The following is a 22,349-nucleotide window of genomic DNA, read 5'->3' as shown; positions in this document are numbered from 1 at the left end:
CTTTTTCCAGAATGTCATATTTGAAATCATACAGTAGGTAGCCCTTTTAGAGTGGATTGTTTTCCTTAGTAATATGCATTTAAGTTTCCTCCGTGTCTTTGCATGCCTTGCTAGCTCATTTCTTTTTTTGTTTGTTTCTTTTCAGCTTTGACATTTGTATTTTTTTAAGTGATTAAGGAATATATATTTTCATCTCAAGGCATTTTATAGTTGTGTCTACTTATGTTTTCTCTATCACTTAAATGGCTTAGCACATAAGGAATGATTTTGACTCTACAAGACAATCACCAAAAGGGTTTCTAGTAGTATCTAGTTAATCAAATTATTTGTTTTGAAACCATCAATAAAGGATATATGTATATATTTTAAAATGATATACCTGTGGTATATAATAGGAGTTTAATATGATTTCTAAACATTACGTGATTCAGAAGCCTAGAAGTTTATACTTTTCTGTTTTTTGATATACTAGCACTAGAAATTCTTTGACACACAACTTTTGAAAGTTATGGAAAACAGTAAAGGCTGATCTGTGTTATCTCTATCCATATGTCCACGGATTTCACAAAACTGACCCTTGACCAAGATAGATATAACGTATACTAGCTTGTAATTTATAATGTATTGTGTAAAGTCCCCAGCTTGACTGGAGATACTCTGTCCCAGTTTGTCCACTTTGTTTATTGAAAATGTATAGATTAATGGCTTGTATTTATTTCACCTGTTTAAAACCAGTTTGGTTTTAGCTCCATGACCAGTGGAGTATAAAAGACTCATCCAGTGAGTTTATATATCTTGGCTCTGCTGAATCATGGTTTCCCACACTTATCTTGGTGGTCATGACCCACAGATGAAGCATGTCCTGTGTCTGAGAAAAGAGTCTGGAAGCTGTGTCTAGAAATCTCCATTTTTTTCTCATGTTTGTCTATGCTTTTTATCTTCTGCTGTGTCATATCTTTCACTTTTATTGAAGCTTTATGAGTGTATCCTATGGAGTTTCATGAGTTCTTTCAATTATCTGATGCTGTGTAATTGCTGCAGCTAGCCCCCTGAGCAGGTTATATGAAGTGGCCCTTGGTTCTATAATTAAAGAATGGATAAGGCTTTGTTTGGAAGAAATGAAGATAAAGAAATAGGGTGTGAAGGACTCTGATGCCAGACTAGCTCCCCCAGGCTAGCCTACATTTGACCACTGACAGCAGGATAAACATATCAACTTGGAAGTGGGTAGATCTGGAGCTGAGGGAAATACCTAAATGGATGAAAAAACAAATTCAGATGGAAGGGAAGCCAGTCAGGAATTCTGTGCCTTGGCTGCTTTTGGCTGCTTTGGCAAAAGTGAGACTAACTAAGAAAAAGCACGAGGCTTCTCATGTGCCAAGTTACCACCATTGATTCTGTCTATAATGAGAAGGGACATGATGAAAGCAGGGAGTAGTACAAATATTTCTTTTGATCAGAATGTTAGCGTGCATAACTGATAAACACTAAAAAGACTACATAGGCTTTGGGTGTGGTGAAGGGGAGGGTGGGGATTAAGAGATACCCTAATCGTGGGATCATTCCAAATGTTCATGCAGTGTACTTTTCTTCGCAGAAATGTGAATCTTCTAATCTGTTGAGCTGGTAGAAGGCAGGATTATGCAAAAATACTTTGAGAGAGGGAATAGTCCAACTCCACCATTATATACAAAATTGAATAATCCCGAGGGTGCTGAAATGTTGAAAATGAAAGCACTTTCAAATTGATTATATAATGATAAAGTATGCTCCAGTTTTAGGCCTTATACCCAAGAAATGACTGATGTGATAAATGGGGCTTAAATGCTTGAGATTCTTATGTGACCCTCCTGTTGGAAGGAAAAGCCCATGAATAATGCTATCACAGACCTACTGGCTCAACTCTTTTTAAAGGGTTAAGTGATGGGAAAAAAGATTAGGAATATTCAAGGGACAAAAGGAACATTAAGATTAAAAGCGAAAAATATCTCAGGATAATTAAACAGGGTGGAATGGTTCAGAATTTTAATTTAAAAAGTCATGAAAAATGAAGTGATAGATGGAATAAGTACTAAAATTTTAATAGATTGCTAGAGAGATTATGAGGTCCAACTGCTCCACTAACTTCAAAACTTATAGAGATTTTTTCAATTTATCTTAACCATGATGAATTTTTAAAATCTTATGGTGATACAAAAGAAAGAAAGAAAGAAAGAAAAAGATGGATCCTCATAACCAGCACTTATTAAAACAGGAGATATGGGGATATATGTATACGTATAGCTGATTCACTTTGTTATAAAGCAGAAACTAACACACCATTGTAAAGCAATTATACTCCAATAAAGATGTTAAAAAACAACAACAACAACAACAATGTGAGTTAAAGAAGATATAGCAGGATATCAGGTTGGTCCCAGGGTGAGGATGGTGGTGCTGTCCATAGCAGGGTATCTGAGGCCATTCGCACTGGTGTGTAGGTGAAATGTCACAGACATGATGAAGAAATTTTATTGGAATTCTACACTGGCTCATAATGTATTGTCATAATCTAAACCTGATAATATAAAGTAAAAAGGCAACATAATTAAGTTATGGGGATGTGATAAATTATCAATAACTTAAAATTGAACATATGGCTTAAAGTAGAAATTTATGAACAGAAGTCATTTATGATTGTGTATCAACTCTACCAGAATGTGTTATTGTTATTGGAATGTATGTGACATGTTGAATGGGAGGGAGGTGAAGTTCTTCCCTTACTCAAACGAATGCGGAAAGGGATGTTGTAAAAATCTTCTCTAAGTCCTATTTTAATTGGGCATGCTAAATGCAAATCCTTACACTTAACTTCCCCACTCAAGAAGTTAATTTACAGCAACATAGCATACCTGTTGGTCATCAATAAATTCCTGATTTGATTAAGGATATGTTAAAACAAGTATATTGTCATACACAAAATACCGTTTTTAGTAATCCATTATGGCTTGTAAGAAAAGTTGGTGAATGCTGTAGGTTAATTATAGACTATGGAGGACTGGATAAAATGGTCCCTCCAACAGCATCAGCCATGCTGATAGGGAGTTAACACTTCAACCTTGCAACAAGCTAAGGAGGATTGGTATCCTGTGGTTGATTGATTGATTTATCTAATGGTTTCTTTTTAAATTTCAATTACGGACGAAAGTCAAAATCATTGTGCATTTCTTTTGGACAGAATCTGATACAGGTTTACTTAGCTTCCACAGGGTTACTTACATCCTCTTGTTACTTGCACAACCTGTTGTGAAGAGGCTTTGATTTGATTCAGTTGAAATGTACTGTTATGCATTACATATATTGATGATATAATGTTGATCTCAATCGAAGATCAAGTTAAGACAATTAGAAATTTGGATTAATCATGTCACTACCAGGGACTGGCTAATTAACCAGCTAAAATAGAAGTTCAAGAATACATGGTAACATTCATAGGAATTACTTGGGCAGTGACATTAGCAACATTCTTCAAACAATGAAAAATAAGCTATTGTTTCTGTCAGCTCAAAAATTGAAGCAAAAATTAATTGGTTTGTTTTGTTTTATAATATTAGCCCCCACTAACAAAGTTACCAGGAAAAATAGGCTGAATTTGAATGAGGCTCTGAACAACAGGAGTCTAGCTTAGAGTGTCAAAGGGCCATTACCCAATGGATACTTTTGGGGTCATACAACCTCAGTGATGCTCAAGTGATAGAAGTGCCAGCAGCTCCAACCGTACCCACATTTGGTCTTTGGAAATGACTTCTTGGTTGCTGTAGATGAGCAGCAGTGGAAGCGTTTAAGCAATGCAATGACGAGCAGTCAACAATGTATCCTGGGCTTCCCTGGTGGCGCAGTGGTTGAGAGTCTGCCTGCCAATGCAGGAGACACGGGTTCGAGCCCTGGTCTGGGAAGATCCCACATGCCGCGAAGCAACTGGGCCCGTGAGCCACAACTACTGAGTCTGCGCGTCTGGAGCCTGTGCTCCGCAACAAGAGAGGCCGCGATAGTGAGAGGCCCGCGCACCGCGATGAAGAGTGGCCCCCGCTCGCCGCAACTGGAGAAAGCCCTCGTACAGAAACGAAGACCCAACACAGCCAAAAATAAAATAAATAAATAAAGAATTATAAAAGTATGTGCATTAAAATTAAAAACAAAAGCAAAAACAAACAAACAATGTATCCTACTGTCCCCTGTGTGACTGAGAAAGGATTCTGGGAGCTGCACTGGGCAGTCTCAGACCTATCCAGTGTTTGTCCACACTTTGTTTCTACTGCTATATAATATTATTTAGCTTCACTTAAAACCTTACATGAGTATGACTCGTGGAGTCTCCAGAGTCCTATCAATCATCTCTCTCTGTGTAATTATTATAACCATATAAACCAAATTTTAAAACATATTCAAACAATATTTCTGTTTTTTGAAGATCATGATTGTCTAATCTTGTTGTAGTTGAGTCTTCTAAATCTTATTGATGGTGGATTTCCTTTCATGTGTTTATTATTTAGTTTCAAGTGTGTGTTGCTCTTCAGTGGGGCTTTATGTGGAGTAATCCTGTGCAGCTAGGGTGGAGAATGCACAGAATAAAATTCTGCAATAACTTTGTGTTTGCTTTTGCAAGATGCCCCAGGGATTCCACCTCCAGACTTTTTATATTAATTCAAGTTTAGAGATTTCTAGATCGCATGACCTTGGCAAATATAAATAAAAAATGCTTAAAAGACAGAGTATAAAACACAGCAAGAGTGAGGTCAGCAAAAACTGCACAGCAGAGAATTCCAGGGGTCTATCACTGACCTGAAACACTGAAAAACTGGCACATCTGTCAGACTCAACCTTATAGAAACTCTGGAAGGTAGTCAAATGTTTAAAACAAACAAGTGAATGTTTAGCAGGAGAAAGGCCACTGAAACACGATAGGAGAAGATTTTGGCATTTTAACTTACCTTTGTTCCACCCTACTCTCTAGGATATTGGCAGTCCTAAAAACTGCAGCCCATGTTCCTCGTGTGAGTACCTGGCTCTAGAAGGAGCAGAATGGACCTTGTTCCCAAGGAACTTTGTTTTGACCCATCTGTGGGTTCCCTGAAGGACTGATGCAAGGGTTTAACCTTTGTTTCACCTAACTCAGAGCTAAGTGCAGAGAAGTGCCTATGTGGAGCATGTTCATCAAAAACACTAAAAGGCAAGTGAACAGCTTGCTTGGGGAATAATATAATAGTTGTGGAAAGCAATAGACATGCTGAAAGCTTGGATGCAAAATCTGGAGAATATATTTTGAGACATAAGGACTTTAAAATCTTCCACATCTTCTGGGGAATCTAGAAAGCCACGTGCATGCACAGAGCAGGATGCTGCTCAGAAAACACCTGAGAAGAGCATATGCTTTCACTTCTGGCTGATCTTTAGGATCAGTGAAAACAAGAAATGAAGGATCAAATGGATAAATAGGAGTTCTCTACCATCTTTCCCCCAGTGGCACTGACTTTGACAATCACCCATGTGTGAGAGTACCTTTGTAGAAGTCCAGCAGTCCAGCAGAAGAGTTCCAACACACCATTAAAGCAAAAAAAAAAAAAAAAAACAAACCAAAAAAAAAAAAATCCCAGATTAGATGCAATGAAGAGGCTAAAGAAGAGTTTCACTCTATCTGTGTTACCCCTCCCCAAGGTGGCACAGCCTAGAGCCAAGAGAAGTTCCCTCAGGCCCATGATCTCTCCCACGTGGGAGAGCAAGAGCATATGAGTGAGCACTTGGCTTCCCAGCCATGTGAAGCACTTGCAAGAGACCCATTTCTTTCTCACCTCATCAAGAATACTGAGGTGTGCTGCATGACTGGGGAGTGGGTGCAATTGAAGTCATACCAGTTATCTTTGCTGACCACAATGGTAAGAAAATAGTAATCAATAGCAGGAGGAAAACTGGAAAATTCAGAAAATGTGAAATTAAACAACATACTACTGAATAATCAATGGGTCAAAGAATAAATCAAAAAGGAAATTTAAAAAAAAAGTGGAAACACAACATACCAAAATCTATGGGATGCAGCAAAAGCTGTTCTAAGGGGGAAGTTTAGAGCAATAAGCACCCACATTAAGAAAAAAAAGAAATATCTCAAATGGAAAACCTGATTTTACATGTCAAGGAACTACAAAAAGAACAAATAAAGCCCCTTGTTAGTGGAAGGAAGAAATAACAAAGATAAGAGAAAAATAAAAGAAATAGAGAACAGAAAAACAATAGAAAATAAAAATAAGAGCTGTTTTTTCAAAAGATAAACAAAATTGTCAGCTAGACTAACAAAGATAAAAAGAGAAGGCTCAGATAAATAAAACCAGAAATGAATAGGAGACATTACAACTGTTACCCCAGAAATACAAATGATCATAACAGAATACTATGAACAATATACACCAACAAATTGGGTAACCTAAAAAAAAAAAATGGATAAAATTCTAGAAACATACAACCTACCAAGACTTAATCAAGAAGAAACAGACCAGTAATGAGTAAGGAAATTGAATGAGTAATCAAAGCCTCCCAACAAAGAAAGGCCAGGACCAGATGGTTTCATTGGTGAACTCTATCAAACATTTTAAAAAGACTTAATACCAATCCTTCTCAAACTCTTCCCCAAAAAATGAAGAAAAGGAAACATTCCGAAACACTTTTATAAGGACAGGATTACCCTGATACCAAAGCCAGAAAAGGACACGACAAGAAAAGAAAACTATAGGCCTATATCCCTGAAGAATATAGATGCAAAAAAATCTCAACAAAATACTAGCAAACCAAATTCAATGGCATATGTAAATGAGCATACAACATGATCAAGTGGGATTGTCCTGGGATGCAAGGATGGTTCAACATATGCAAATCGATAAATGTGGTACTTACATAAATAGACTGAAGAATAAAAATTATATGATTATCTTAATAGATGCAAAAAAAGCATTTGACAAATTTCAGCATCCTTTAATAATTAAAAACTCTCATCAAATTGGATATAGGAGGAACATAACTCAACTCAGTGCACTATGACAATATGACAAGACCATAGCTAACATCATACTCAGCAGCAAAAACTTGAAAGCTTTCCCTCTAAGATTAGGAACATAATAAGGGTGCCCACTTTCACCACTTCTATTCAACACAGTACTGGAAGTCTTTGCCAGAGCAATCCGGCAGAAAAAAGAGATAAAAGGCATCCACATCAGAAAGGAAGAAGTAAAATTGTCTCTCTTCACAGACTATATGATCTTATATATAGAAAATCCTAAAGACTCCATAAAAACAAAACAAACAAAACAAAACTGTTAAAACTAATAAATGAATTCAGTAAAGTTGCAGGATGCAAAATCAACATTAAAAAATCATTTGTTTCTATACACTAATAACAAATTATCTGAAAAATAAAGAAGGCAATTTACATTTATTAGCATCAAAAATAACAAAATAGTTAGAAATAAATTTCATCAAGGAGGTAAAAGATCTGTACAGTGAAAACTTTCTTCTTTGAAAATAAAATTGAAGAAGACGCAAGTAAATGGAAAGGTATTCTATGTTCATAGATGGGAAAATTAATATCATTAAAGTGTCTTTACTACCCAAAGTCATCTATAGATTCATTGTAATGTCTATTAACATTTCAATGGCGTTTTTCCCAGAAATAGAAAAAAAATCCTAAAATGTGTATGGAATCATAAAAGATCTCAAATAGTCAAAGTAGTCCTGAGAAAAAAGTACAAAAATGGAGTCATCATACTTCAAACTTTATTACAAAACTATAGTACTGAAAACAGTACAGTATGAGCATAAAGACAGACACATAGACTGATGGAATAAAATCAAGAGCCCAGCAGTATCTCAGTAAATCTGGAAAGGAACCAAAAAAAAGTGAAGCTAAGGCAAAGTTTAAAATTGCCTGGCTATGTGTGAAGGGAGCATGTCAACAAGGAGGATTTAAAATTTTTCTTTTCTTGTTTTTGTTTGTTTTTTGAATCAAGGCATTTAAGGAAATCTCTGTCAAACCAATAATCATTAAGCTTAAAAAAAGAGACTTCAGAGATCATACATGATAAAAAATATAATGTTTACTGAAAAAGTTTAGAAAAGTTACTAAACAAACAAACAACTGCAACCCTACATAGAGCATAAATTAAAAATCCTGGAACAATGTAGAATCTGATTTCCAGAGTTTCCATATCACAATATTTAAAATGCCCAGTTTTCAGCAGTACCTTGTGAGATATTCCAATAAACAAGAACATATGACCCATTCACAGGGGGAAAAAAAAAGAATTTAACAGAGACTGTCCCTGAGGAAACACAAGCATTGGATTTACTAAACAAAGCCTTTAAATCAATTGTCTTAAATATGCTAAAATAGGTAAAGGAAACCATGGGCAAAAAAGTTAAAGGAAGGCAGGGGAACAATATCTTAACAAAAAGAGAGTATCAGTAAGAAGATAGAAATTATAAAAAAGAACCAAAAAGAAAATTTGAACCTCAAAAGCACAATAACTTAAATGAAAAATTTATTCTAGGATTTCAAAAACAAATTCAAGCAAGCAGAAGAAAGAACCAGCAAACTTAAAGTTAGATCAATTAAAGTCATCTAGTCTGAAGTGTCAGAAAAAAAAATGAAGAAAATTGAAGAGAGCCCAAGACACTTGTGGGACACCATCAAGTATACGAACATACGCATAGTGAGAGTCCCAGAAGAAAAGGAAAGAGAATGAGACAGAAAGAATATTTGAAAAAATAATGTCCAAAAGCTTCCCAAAGTTGATGAAAGATACGGTGCTAAACATCCAAGAAGCTCAACAAATTCCAAGTAGGATAATGTAACAGAGATCCACAGACACATTATAATCAGACGATTAAAAAACAAAGACGAAGAAAGAATCTTGAAAGCCTCATAAGAAAAGCAAATCACCACATAAAAGGGAATCTTTAAGGTTAACATTTCATTTCTCATTAGAATCAATGGAAGCCAGAAGGCAGCAGAATAATATATTTCAAGCACTGAAAGAAAAAAAAAAAGCCTGTTAACCAAGAATTTTATATCTGGTATAATTGCCCTTGAAAATGAAGGAAAAATTAAAACACTCCCAGAAGAACAATAGCCGAGGCTGATCATTGCTAGTACACCTATCCTACAAACATGCTAAAGAGAATTTGTCAGCCTGAAATGAAAGGATGCTAGACAATAACTCAAAGCCATATGAAGAAATAAAAAATACAGTTAAAAGTAACTAAATGTGTAAATATAAAAACTAATATTATTGTATTTTTTGCTTGTAACTTTTTGTTTCTTTTATAATTTAAAAGACAAATGCCTAAAACAATAATTATAAACCTATTTTTAATAGGCACACAGCATATAATAATGTAACTTGTGAAAATAACAATGTAGAGGGGGAGGAATGGAGATGGGTTTTGTATACTATTAAAGTTAAGTTGGTATAATTTCAAAGTAGGTTGTTATAAATTTAAGATGCTAATTATAATCCCAAAGGTAACCACTAAGACTATAACTCAAAGATATTCACAAAAGGAACTGAGAAGGGAATCAAAATGGTATGCTACAAAAATAAATTAAAAATATAAGGTAACAATGGAGTAATCAGGAACAAAAAAGATATGACATATAGAAAACAAATTGCAAAATGCAGAAATAAGTCCTTTCTTATATGTAATTACTTTAAATGTAAATGGTTAAAGTCTTCAATTAAAAATAGAGATTAGAATAATGGATAAATAAACAAGCTCCATCTATATGATATATACAAGAGACCACTTAAGATTCAAAGAAACTAATAGATTGCAAAAGAAAGGGATGGAAAAATATACTCCATGCAAATAATAATCAAAAGAGAGCTACAGTGGCTCTAGTAACATTAAACCAAATAGACTTTAAGTAAAAAATTGTTACATGTGCAAAACATTCCATCCACCAATAGCAAATACACATTCTACTTAAGTGCACATGGAACAGTCTCAGGATAGAGTCAATGCTAAGTCGCAAAAAAAGTCTGAATACATTTAAAAAGATCAAAATGACACAAAATATCTTCTCCAGACACAATGGAATGAAACTAGAAATTGATAACAGAAGAAGATATTAAGAAATTTACAACTGTGTGGAAATTAAACAGCACACTCTTTAAGAAAAAAATGGGTCAAAGAAGAAATCACAGGGTAAATTAGAAAATACTTAGAGGTGAATGAAAATTGAAAACCCAGTATACTGGAACTTGCGAGATTCAACAAACAGAGTGCTCTCAGGTTCATTTATAGTACATGCTTATGTTGAAAAAGAATGATCCCAAATTAATAACTTAACTTAAACCTTAAAGAATGAGAAAATGAAGAGCAAACTAAACTCAAAGCTAGCAGAGGGAAGGAAATAATATAGATTAGAGCAGAGATAAAAGAAGTAGAATATAGAAAAAACAATAGAGTGAAGTAAGGAAACCAAAAGTTGGTTTTTTTGAAAAGATCAACAAAATTGACAAACCTTTAGCTGACCAATAGATAGATAGATAGATAGTTGATAGATAGATAGTTGATAGATACATAGATAGATAGATAGGTGATAGATAAGTGTGTGTGTGGTGGAGGAGAGAGGAGACACACAAAAAAACTAACATCAGAAATGAAAGTAAAGGCATTACTAATAAGCTTACAAGAAGTCAATCACAAAGTACCATATATTGCACTATTCTATTTGTATGAAATGTCCAGAATAGGTAAATCTATAGAGACAGACATAGATTAGCAGTTGCCTAGGGCTGGGGGCTCTGGGGGTTGGAGAGTGATGGCTAAGGTGTGTCACATTTCTTTTTGGAGTGATTAAAATCTTCTAAAATAGATTACGGTGATGGAAACACACATCTGTGAATATTCTAAAAGCCATTAAATAGTACACTTTAAATAGGTGAAATGTATAGTATTTGAATCATATATCAATAAAGCTGTTAAAAAATAAATTCATGTATACACATCACTGGAATTTGGGGATGAAATGGTGACAGTAGAGCTGAGCAAATGAAGAAATTAAAAAGAGACATTCATTACTTCCAGGAAAAACAGAATTTCATACAAGAAAGAACATAATATGTAGAGTAAATATGGCTCGGCTATAAATTGTGATTCGGGAATAATTATAATGGAAAGAAAATGTAGAGATGGGGTATAGTGAGGAAGGAATGGGAGAGAGTGAAGTCGTTTTCTTTGATTATGGGAATTTAATTAATAATGTCTAACATTTTAAAAACTCAAGATGTAAGATTATTTAGATCTATGAATGTAAATGTCATTAGTGTTGAAAGGGTTAAAAGTCTCTGTAGAGAGGGAATCAGAGAGAGGAGTGGGAAGGGGACTCCTTTTTTCATAACAAGCATTTTAGAATTACTGTATTTTTAACTATGTGTACATTTAATTTTGGTTAAATATTAAATTTAAAGAATATTGTAATACATATACTTAATGTATACCTAACAAAAATGTTTTAATGAATCACAAAAAGCGTATCATTACAGCTAAAGAAATAGCTTCCCTTGCCTTCTCTATCATTCCCATTATTCTTTGATGTAAATAGACCAAATGTATCTCTAAGTAAAAGAAAATTAGCTCCCTGTAATTTGACTCTGCCTCTGACATAATAGCTGGCACTGTAAAATTTAAAAGAGGAAAATAAAGGATGAGAAATATCTCCAACCATATTGGAGATGGTTATTAATCAAGAAAGCAAAACTAAATTTCAATGACTTTAGACTAATTTAGGAAATAACATGCTGGGGATAATTGCAGTAGATTGCACTGTGCTGACACCTAATGTTCATACAGAACTGTAAGAAGAGTTTGATTATGGACCTGGGCAGGAAGTCACATTTGGTCAACTAGCTGTATGGGTATCCTTTCAATGAGTTCCCTTGGGGGGGAAAAAAAAAGTTGCATACTTGGCCAATATACATAAGTCATAGCAGTTAAACACCAAGAATGGCACTTGTTTGGATGAATAAGTCTGTTTTTAAAAGTAACCTTTCCACAAGTCAATAATAAAGGCATGGGAAAAATGTAAAAATTAATCATTCTACTAAGTTTCGCTGAGTGCCCAATCAACGATTGGTATTGTAAAGATGAATGTGGCAATGGTGGATTTAGTCTTAGATACAGATGTATCTTCTTTACAATATATCAATAGATCATTTTTACAGGGAATGGGAGAGTATACACACAACCTCTTAAGTCGGCTCTGAGACAGAGCTAAAGAGTCATACCAGGGGCATTAAGCTTCCATTCAAAAATGTATCCCTATGGAAAGCCTTTGCACTATATTGTCTTCTGTCAATATACAGCATAGTCAAAACTTACTTACATTAAAATTAAATGGCAAGGCTTTTTTATTCTCTTCAAATAAAGTGACATCTATCAACACATCAAAAGCTGGTTAAGGGTATTTGACTAGGCTTTAAAGAGGGAAAAAAGAAGCACAAACCCACTGGGCTTAAGATATTTCAACGCCTTCATGATTAGCATATCAGATAGAGGACTGCTTGGCTCTCTTACTAAAAGGCATTGTCATCATTTCTTCTCTCATTTCCATGACAATAATATTAGAAATGTAAAATTTTGAAAAACCTTCAAATGTCAGTTCTGTTCAGTCTACCTGTGTTTCAACATCTACCCCAATTTTTCCAGTTAGGCTGCAAATTCTACTCTCTGTGGCAGACTCAGTTGAAATCTAACCAGGTAGAACTATTGGAAAAATTGTTGAATATTCAGACGTGATTAAGAATATATTATAATTTGCCTATAAGTAAAGAGTTAAAGGGAACTCATTACATTGTATTTCTCTTCCAGTGTCTTCTAAAATACAGTAAATGGGAATAGACCATCACTACAATGTTAAGGATTTTGTTGTGGTTGTTTCTCAGGAGCAAATCTGTGGATCAGGAAACGTCACTACTTTTATATGCTTGTATCATATAAAAAGACCGTATACTGTCTTTTGTTCAGTATACACCCTAGTCCATTGATAAAGGCTTGTATCTGAGTATAGAGTTACCTAAAATGTACAGATTCCTAAAAGCTGTAGACATGTTTAACATTTGGGGCAAGTGAATCTTTGTTATAAATGTTACTATTTGAAAAGGCAGGACTATTTAAGAGTATGAGACTGTTGGCTTTTAAATATACAGTTCTTCAAACAAGAAATATTTTGGAAGTAAGGAAAGCTTATATTTTCTGCAGCGACTTACAGGGTGTTGTTTTTTCCTCCTGAACTGAGAAACAGCAAGGGTGACTGAGTGCTGTAGGGAAAACCTCCTAATAAAGCTCTGTCTCATAACCAAACTTTTTCTTAGTTTTCAGATCTCAGTTTACCCAGTTCAATATTTCTCTATCCTTCAAAGAATAGCCTTAAATAACTTGATTTATTAGCATTATGGAAAGATTTTTTTTCCTTCCCCTCCTTTTTAATTTACACTAAGACTAGTAAAAGAAATAGCTACTTAATCCTTTTCAAAAGAAATGATATTTCTTTTCAAAATATTCTATATAGTTTATGACTCAACTATAAATCATCATGCCCAATGAAAAGAGGAACACTATTATGGGTAATCAAGAATAGTTGCTGATCCTAATATTACAAATAAATATTTTATGTACAAGGTCTATATTACAGGGAGCATAGATAAGAGAGTATCATTGATTTTCATTTCTTTCTCAACATCTGAAAAAATCCTACCCTAAACACCAGTCAAGGAGCACCTTGTTTGAGAAGTTGACCTGATTCTTGCAGTTAATTGTTCTCTCCTCTATGCTTATTTCATAATACTTTGTGGATCACTTTGTACGATTTATGTCTGATTTATTTTAACTCCTGTCTAGACTGTGAGCTTCTTCAGGTTACTGGTCCTATTTTACTCTTGTGTATATTCTCAACACTCATTAACTGATTCCTTCATTCAACAAACATTTATTGAGTATTTGTTACGTGAGAGACACTGTGCTAGGCACCGAGGTCAAAATAGTGTTGAAAATATAATTGTTCTCTTCTTTCCAAAGCTTTAGTCTAGTAGAGAAGACAGAGATAACATTTTTGCTTGATTCTTCATAATAACTGATGTGTTAAGTTGAAAATATACAATGATGCTCTGATAGTGATAAAGAGGGAGATATGCAGCTAGTAAAAGGGTTAAAGCCTGAGCTGACATCCTAAGAATAAGTTAACTAATCAAAATGTTGGAGGGGTGAGATGGAGGAAAGTTTTGCGACTTGAGAAAGTGCAGGAAAACGCTATGTAATAAGAGGGAACATGGCCAGTCCAAGTGGCTGTCCCCAGAGTGATTAGACAACAAAACCAAGGTTTAAGGATGAGGAGAAACTGAAGAGGGGGGTTAAGGCTAAACCACTTAAAGGTCTTGCTCTCGTTAACGATCTTGTACTTTTTTCCCTCAGAGCATTATTAAATCAGTGAAGGGACTGAATGAGGCTATGTTTTAGTAAGATCTGCCTTCGCTCTGGATTTTTCATGTGTTGATAGTTGTAGCATGAAAACCAGACTGGAGCAGCGTAAGACGGGATGGTGGAAGTCAATGAATACTGATCTCAGCCCAGTGCTTACATGATCAATGAATTGTTAAATCATCCCCAAATGCGTCTAAACGGTTCACTCACAGATTTTTATAATCAAATGAGAAGAATCTCAGTGGGGACCAGAAAGGACTGCATTTGGGATTTTTAAAAAATTTCAGCCTGTACGTAATTCACTGAGATTCTAGAAATCAAGAGAATTTGAAGAAGTGATAACAGTCGTTAAGAAAGATTATTTAGAGACCATTAATTTGATTTCGGTAATAGATGTGTAGCTACGTAATGTTTATCTATCTTTTTAAAAGTTCCTCTGCGTGTTTATTTGTTTTGTGTACTGTGAGACTCAATATACAAATGGATAATGGCCAGACTATATATAATATAGAACTCTGACCCACAACCTGCAGTAAACAGCCCAGGAACCCAGCCTGCTATCTGTAAGTCAAACTTGTAGGAAGTCAGACTGTGATCTCTAGTAACAATCCAAGAGCCAAACAATCAGACCCAAAAGATGAGACTTGATTAATAACTAAAAGCGTCCAATTTTTTTCCCAGTTTCCAAATTATTACTAACCAGAGAAAGGAAATATGTACCTAAAACCAATCATGTAAGATACCCTGCTTCCAGTTAGCCCGTCCACAGCTTCTCTCTGCCAACATATTCTACTCAGGGTATACCTGAAGCCTTCCTTTTTTTTCCACTCTTTGCCCGCCTTTGAATCTGCCAAACCAGTAAGTGATGATGGCTAACTTCCTCGCTATAACAAACTCTGAATAAGTAGCCCTTGCTTCCTCTCATTTGGTTGGTCTTCATTTATTTCCACAATAGACTCTCTGTAGTAGAGAGTTCTATTGTAGAGCTAAGTGGTCATTTGCTAGTTCTAGCTATATATCCATTTAACCAGGATCTGAGATATTGAATGGATGGGTTACTATGTTTTTTTTGCTAATATGTATATAAGTGTACATGTGAGAGGAAGAAACAGACAGAAACAAAGAAATGGAAAGAGAGTATGAGCAGGGTATTTGGGAGTGGAAAGTTTGTCATATTCACTCATTCATTCAACTCATTTATATTGAGTGCCCACAAAGTGTCAGGCACCATTAAGGCCTTTTTGATGCATAGGACAAACCAAAGATCCTTGTCCTCATGGAGCTTACATTGCAGGAAGGAAACAGACAATAAACAATGAATATAATAAATAAGTGAATGTTATAGCATCTTAGAAGAAAGTAAGTATTATTAAAGAAATAAACAAAGGAAGGTAAAGAGATTATCAGGGGTCTGGGTGGGGAGTAAATTAAATTGGTGGTTAGGAAAGGTCACATTATGAGGGTGATGTTTGAACAAAAACTTGAGGAGTATGAAAAGTGAGATAAGCAGATATATTTGGTAGGAAGCCTTTTTAAGACGAGAAGAGCTAAAACAAGGGCCTGAAGATGGAAAGGTGCCTAGTGTGTTCAAATAGTAGCAGAGGTGAATGTGAGAGAGGGAGAGAAAGCTCTTAGGCCATCATAGGGATGTTTGCTTTTTATCTGAATGAAGTGGGGACTTGCTGTAGAGTTCTGAGTAGACAAAGGGTTTGACAAATTTTAAACAGATCCTCTGCAGCTGCATGGAGAATAGACTAGAGGAGGAAAGAGTGGCTTTAGAGTACAGTTTTGTGTTTACATTTAAATATTAGTATGTTCAATAATCTAGACATTCATGTAGTGGCTAAAAATATAACTAGACAATTCTGGAAACACCAGTTCCTCTTTATCTTCTTCCTGTTCCATCCAACTAGAAATCAGGCCAAGCCAAGCTACCCTTTCTCTCTAACCTTGACTACTCTAGAAATTTAGTAGACCTGAAAAAGTACATATGGCCTCAAATAAATTTATATTAAAATAAAATATTCCAATAATATCCCCTAAATTCAAAGCCCAATCTATCTACAGATCAAATGGTGCCTACATCCTCTCTACAATTTTCAATCCACGTGACAATTATATCCAGCATCACCCCACTGTAAATGATTGAGTCACATACATTGAAAAGAGTAAGAATCATTAGAAGAAATTAAAATATATACATTCTGATGAAATTGAAATAACTGCTAATTTGTAAGAGGGGAAAACTAGAACTGAAATAAACTCGATTTAATCTTAACATTAATCTTGAACTCCAAGAAACTTGCTCCCTCAGACTCTCCCCCATGGCCTGTGCCAGAAATTCCCTGTAGTTTCATGTTAAGGTGTTGCTTAAAAGCAGGTATATGACTGACTCCAGTAGAAAAACAAGCACATGTGCACAGAAAGCCAACTTATGCCATAAATGAAAAACCGAAAATGCCTAGTTCAAAGGAATTTATTACCTGAAAATTCAGTCTGTTTTCTAACTAATCTCATGTAAAGACAGCTTTGAGATGGAGAAATGTAAAATGTCTTAACATTTTGGCATCAAGAGGCTATTCTGCCTCTTTGTATTTTCATTGAAAAGAAAACTGTAGGAATCCAGAAAGAATCCATGTCCAGTTAACCTGGTATGGCCTATTGGCAAGGCACTTCTTTCCAACCATAATTTTTTTCTGATGGTTGAGAGATATTCCAAGAGTATAACCTATTTAGATATTCAAATTAAATGAACAAACTCCATCTTCACTACTTTTTCTGATATCAGTTTATCAACATGATTGCAGAATACAAAATTGCCGTTATTATTTTTGGCCAACACATTAAACAGCACTAAAATTATTTACTTAAATTTCAAATACTCATGAGTTTCAACTAAACACTGTTAAAATAGATGTTATAAATAGCCCTCTACCCATTAAACTCATGCAATATACAAACGAAAACCTATTAAACTACAAGGGACTAAAAATATCCTGTGTTGAAATTATTGCTTGAAATAATTTAATTCTTAAATAGAGTTTGCAGATTCTATTTTCTTTCTGTCTTCGTCTTTAGGCCATTTATTGGAAATAGTATTAAATACATAAATGGGGACTGTTAAGGCATCATTCAAAGAATCTAAAATTCTTTCCCATTGTGTGTCAGAGAATGTATCTGTTCTTTCTTTTTTATTAACATGTAACTGACCACAGCATATGGCCCCCAGAATAAAAGCCATATTTCTAAACTTGTTTTGCAGTCAGGTGTGGTCATGCAACTAATTTTTCACCAGACTTTTAAATCACTGATTTGACTGTCTCTGTCTCTTAGCAGAAATTATAACACCACTAATACACATTATGAACACATCTTGTGTAGCTGAGAGTAGAGATATAAGAATAAGTATGGCAAAGTGGAGAGCATTTGGAATGTGGCATCAGTGTATCTGAGTTCAAGTCCTACTCTGGTCATTTTCAATAGCTATTAACTTATGGCAAGTCAGTTAACTTTCAGAGCTTTTGTTTTCTCATCTGTAAAAAAATGACGATAGTAAAAGTGATTTCATAATTTTGATAGGAATGTAAATGTCTTATAAGGTGAACCAGACTATAGAAATTCTAGTTACTATAGTTATATGCCTATCTTGAATATATAAATAAAGAGCTAAATTAAAGCACAAATTCTCTACATTTATGTTAACTTTATACTGAAAATATATATCTTATTGATGGTCTAAGAACTGCTAGTATTTTGGGGGGTTGTATTTGCTTGTTATTAATTGATGGCAAAAACTAGGTGATAAAGATATGAAAAACTAGTACAATTTTCCTTTCAGTGTTCAGCCAAAAGATAACTGGAAGCACATGTGTGCACTCAGCTTTTTACAGTACAAATGTGAGTCGGTGGAAGAAACTTGATTGTGCTAAGTATGAGGTGAGATTCTTTAGTGCTGCCTCATTTACTGTTATAAGCAACCTACCTGCAAATATGACCCATGCATCTTATCTTTGCTGTATACCACATTTCTGGAGAGTATCAGATTGAGGTAAGATTCATATAGCCAGGAAAACAGAATCTAATTACAGTAAGTCCCCTACATACAAACCTTCAAGTTGCAAACTTTCAAAGATGCAAACATGCGTTCGTATGTCCAATCACATAAGTTAGTTCACGTGTCTGGTGTACATTGCCATGTGCATGCATCCTCTGCAAGTGGTTGTGCTTTTGTGTACTTTACTGTGTAGTACTGTATAGAGTACAGTAGTACGGTATCTTTATTTCAATCCCAGGATATCCAGAAGCAAGCATAAAAGCAGTAGTGGTGTAGCTGTTACTAATGTACTTTTCAAGGTTCTGTACTGTAAGATTAAAAATGTTTTCTTTATTTTTTGTGTTTGCTTTTTATGTATTGTTTGTGTGAAAAGTATTATAAACCTATTATAGTACAGTACTATATAGCCAATTGTGTTAGTTGGGTACCTAGGCTAACTTTGTTGGTCTAACGAACAAATTAGACTTGTGAACCCACTCTCAGCACAGAACTCGTTCATATGTAGGGGACTTACTGTAAAATCATTGGAGCCTCCCTTAGTCCCTAGAGTCCTTAATGGGTCATTCCATTGTCAATCACTGGCTCATGGAGAGGCAAGGTCTCACCACATCTAGAACGGTCAGCACTTGCCACTGTATTGTTCTTTCATCATACTGTGGGCTTATACCGCTATTGTGAAAAAATGTACATAATAAATTGAGTGCTTCTGTTTAGGGAAACATTTATTCTGAATTCTTTTTGGTTTTGAAACAAGCACAGCATCAAAAAGGCCTTGTCCTTACTGGGTGGGAAGAGGGATAAAAATCAGTGCCCAACTAATCCTGAAGAGCGTGTCTCCTTCCAGATGCCCAGCCTATTTTCCCTGGTATGTATGCATATTCTTACATGCATATGCTTGTGCAAATATTTGTTTGTGAAATCTGTGTATACATTACCATTACCTTAATGATATGTCAAAATATGTCACTATTGGCTATGAGCATTAATAAAAACATTTTCATCTAATCTCATTTCCTTCCTATTTACACACATAATCTATTTTAATGGATCCTAGTAGTTGACTTGAGGTTCAGTTAAAAAGCATAATTTACTAGATTAGACCACAAATACAAACAAATCCCTAAATCTTCTCTCAATCCTCCGTGAAAATTGAGGTAGATAATGATATAAAAATACAGAAGTAATTTCTCTTTAGGTTTGGAACCCATTTTCTTTATTCAATGTGCAAATGTACTTTTTTTTTCAAGACTGAGATGTCATGGTACTTTATTTCAAACTTAACAAAAACTAGCTATGAAATCTAACTCAGAAGAATCTCAGGATTCATCCTTCTTAGTCTTTATTGAAGCTCAAGTGCCACATTCTGGCACTGGGACAGGGGCCAGGTCCCCTCCCCTGTTGTGGGGAGGAATGTAGCAAAAGTCACATATTAAATCAGTGTGGTCATAGTACTCGTCACCCTGGGCTCATGAGGCAGACAGTGGTGCAGGCATGAGTGAGGAGTAGGACACCAAGCAGGGAAAGAGGTGTGACATTCTCATGACCTCTATCCCTTTACATAGACCAGTTATTTAGCATTCTTGAGTTAGTCAACAAAGAAGTCCTCCTAAAACAAGTTTATCTGCTGATGCAAGCAAACAGACTGGAAAAATGCACTTGGATCAAGAAGTAAAAATAGAAAGGGTATATCCATTATCATTCTTCATAAAGATATTATATATATATATATGCACACATATATACATATATAATATCCCTCTGTAAATGTATTATGTTTGGAGTTCCACTTTTTGCAGGTTGGACTATAGCGTGACAGTAAAGTTAATTAAACATTTCCATTAACCACAGAACTGAAAGGCACTTGGAGGAATCGTCTGTTGACATTTAAATATCTACTGGACAAGTGGAAAGCAAGATTTGCATCCAACAATGCCACCTGGTTAATCCAGCAGTTTTTATAACCTGGCAAATTGTTCTTGTGCAATAGTACATTTTTATGAAATTAGGTGGATATTGTTAGTGTTATAATCAACCTTTTTTTCTCATCTCTCTTGCATTGGAGTAGCTCCATTGTAACAGATGTTTCCCTCTTTAGTGTTGAGGTAAAACTGCATGTATCTTGACACAGGCAGGCGGCACTTGGCTTTGGAACATTAAGTCTTCCATCAGGTTATTCCCTGTTTCAGTCATTGACTTAAATAGGACTGTTTCTTCCAAGCTCAACAACGGGTATTCAGACACTATTTCTCCATTAGTCACCTCGTTCCATACTCCAAAATGCAATTCAGACTTGGAAACAAGTGTGTAGTCATGACCTTTTAGGTCTAACATGGTCTGGTGGAAAGGGTGTTGGAAGAGTGTTTGTCTCACCAACTTGCTAGGTGACCTGTGACAAATTACTTGACCCCAATGTGCTTCATTTTCCTTTCTACACGGAACATGGAGCAATAATATATAGCTTCCTGCTCTACCTTACAGGATTTTGTAAGATTAAAATGAAATAACTGTTTGTTTATCTTCTATTTTGACATGTTGATACTGCAGTGTCCTCCCTTTCTGTTGTAGTAGAAACACATTGCCACATTTATAAAAAAAAAAAAAAAAAAATTGTTGAAAAAGGATTTGGTAGAAACACAATACACTCCACTTTTACTCTCTAGAACACATTTATTCCATCAAACAATGATGTCTGGTATGCTTTAAAATGGTAAAAGCATAAGATTCAGAATTCAGACCTGGACTGAAGTTCTGACACAGCTACTTCAAAGACCTCTGCTTCATTTCCAGGGACTTTGTCATGCCTATCTCCACATATCTGGGCCTACTAATGCCCTTCCACCTTAGCCCAATGCAATATAAGAGTTAATCTTGACTGAGGTTTGGAGCATTCTAACAGCCAAAAACTGTCTTACTCTCCAACTCCAGTGACTCTCAGGCATCTGCTGGACTCCCACATTGTTCAGTTTGTCTACCTCCTTGCAAATAAGGTCCAGGAAACAAGATTGCTAGTTATGATAGCCAGGGTATGTGCTTCAAACCATAGCTCTACCAAGCCCTGTCCCCTTCTGGATGAGTATTATAGTTCCTGTTTAGGTCTGGAGTTCTGTTAGTTTTTGGAATAGTTTTTGGAATACAGTAGGCAACTGACACTTTGTGATGATAATAGGACTCTCTATTCTGCTTTTTTTCCCCTGTCCTCCTCTCTAAGACTGATTCTTTTCCCTCATAAATTGGGGCCTGAGTTCCTAACTTACAGGATGTATCCTTTAAATGACAAACATCCATTCATCTGACAACTGTTTCTAAATTCCCCGAAGTTGTACTCCAAATTCCAAATGGAAATATCTTGATCTTACCATTTTCAGAGTCCTAATTTAGACTTTCAGGTCATCTGGACACCAACTGCCTGATCCCTGGAAACTCTGAAGTAAAGTTTTAAAGCCAGATCCATTCACTTTATCTCTCTTCATTTTGATTTGTGAATCTCCTAGAAAACAGAAACTCCTCCCAGGTATTCAAAAACATGTACTGATCATCCAGTATGTGTCTGGCTGGAATTATAATGAGCTAATATGTATTTAATATTTGCTGTGTATTAAGATTTTTCTCGCTATTTCGTTCATCCTCCCAACAACCTCATGAGTAGGTAGTATTCCAATTTCCATTTGACAGATGGGAATTGAGACACAGGGAAGTTAAATTATTTGCCAAGGTTACATACCTGGTTAGGGTAGGGCTAGGATCTGAATACCGGCAGCCTGATTCCAGAAACTGCTCTTAAGCACTCTGCTAT

Source organism: Balaenoptera musculus, chromosome 17 (genome assembly GCF_009873245.2).
Source record: "Balaenoptera musculus isolate JJ_BM4_2016_0621 chromosome 17, mBalMus1.pri.v3, whole genome shotgun sequence".
NCBI classification, from domain to species: domain Eukaryota; kingdom Metazoa; phylum Chordata; class Mammalia; order Artiodactyla; family Balaenopteridae; genus Balaenoptera; species Balaenoptera musculus.
The sequence above is the reverse complement of the archived record's forward strand: the minus strand, read 5'-3'. Positions refer to the sequence as shown.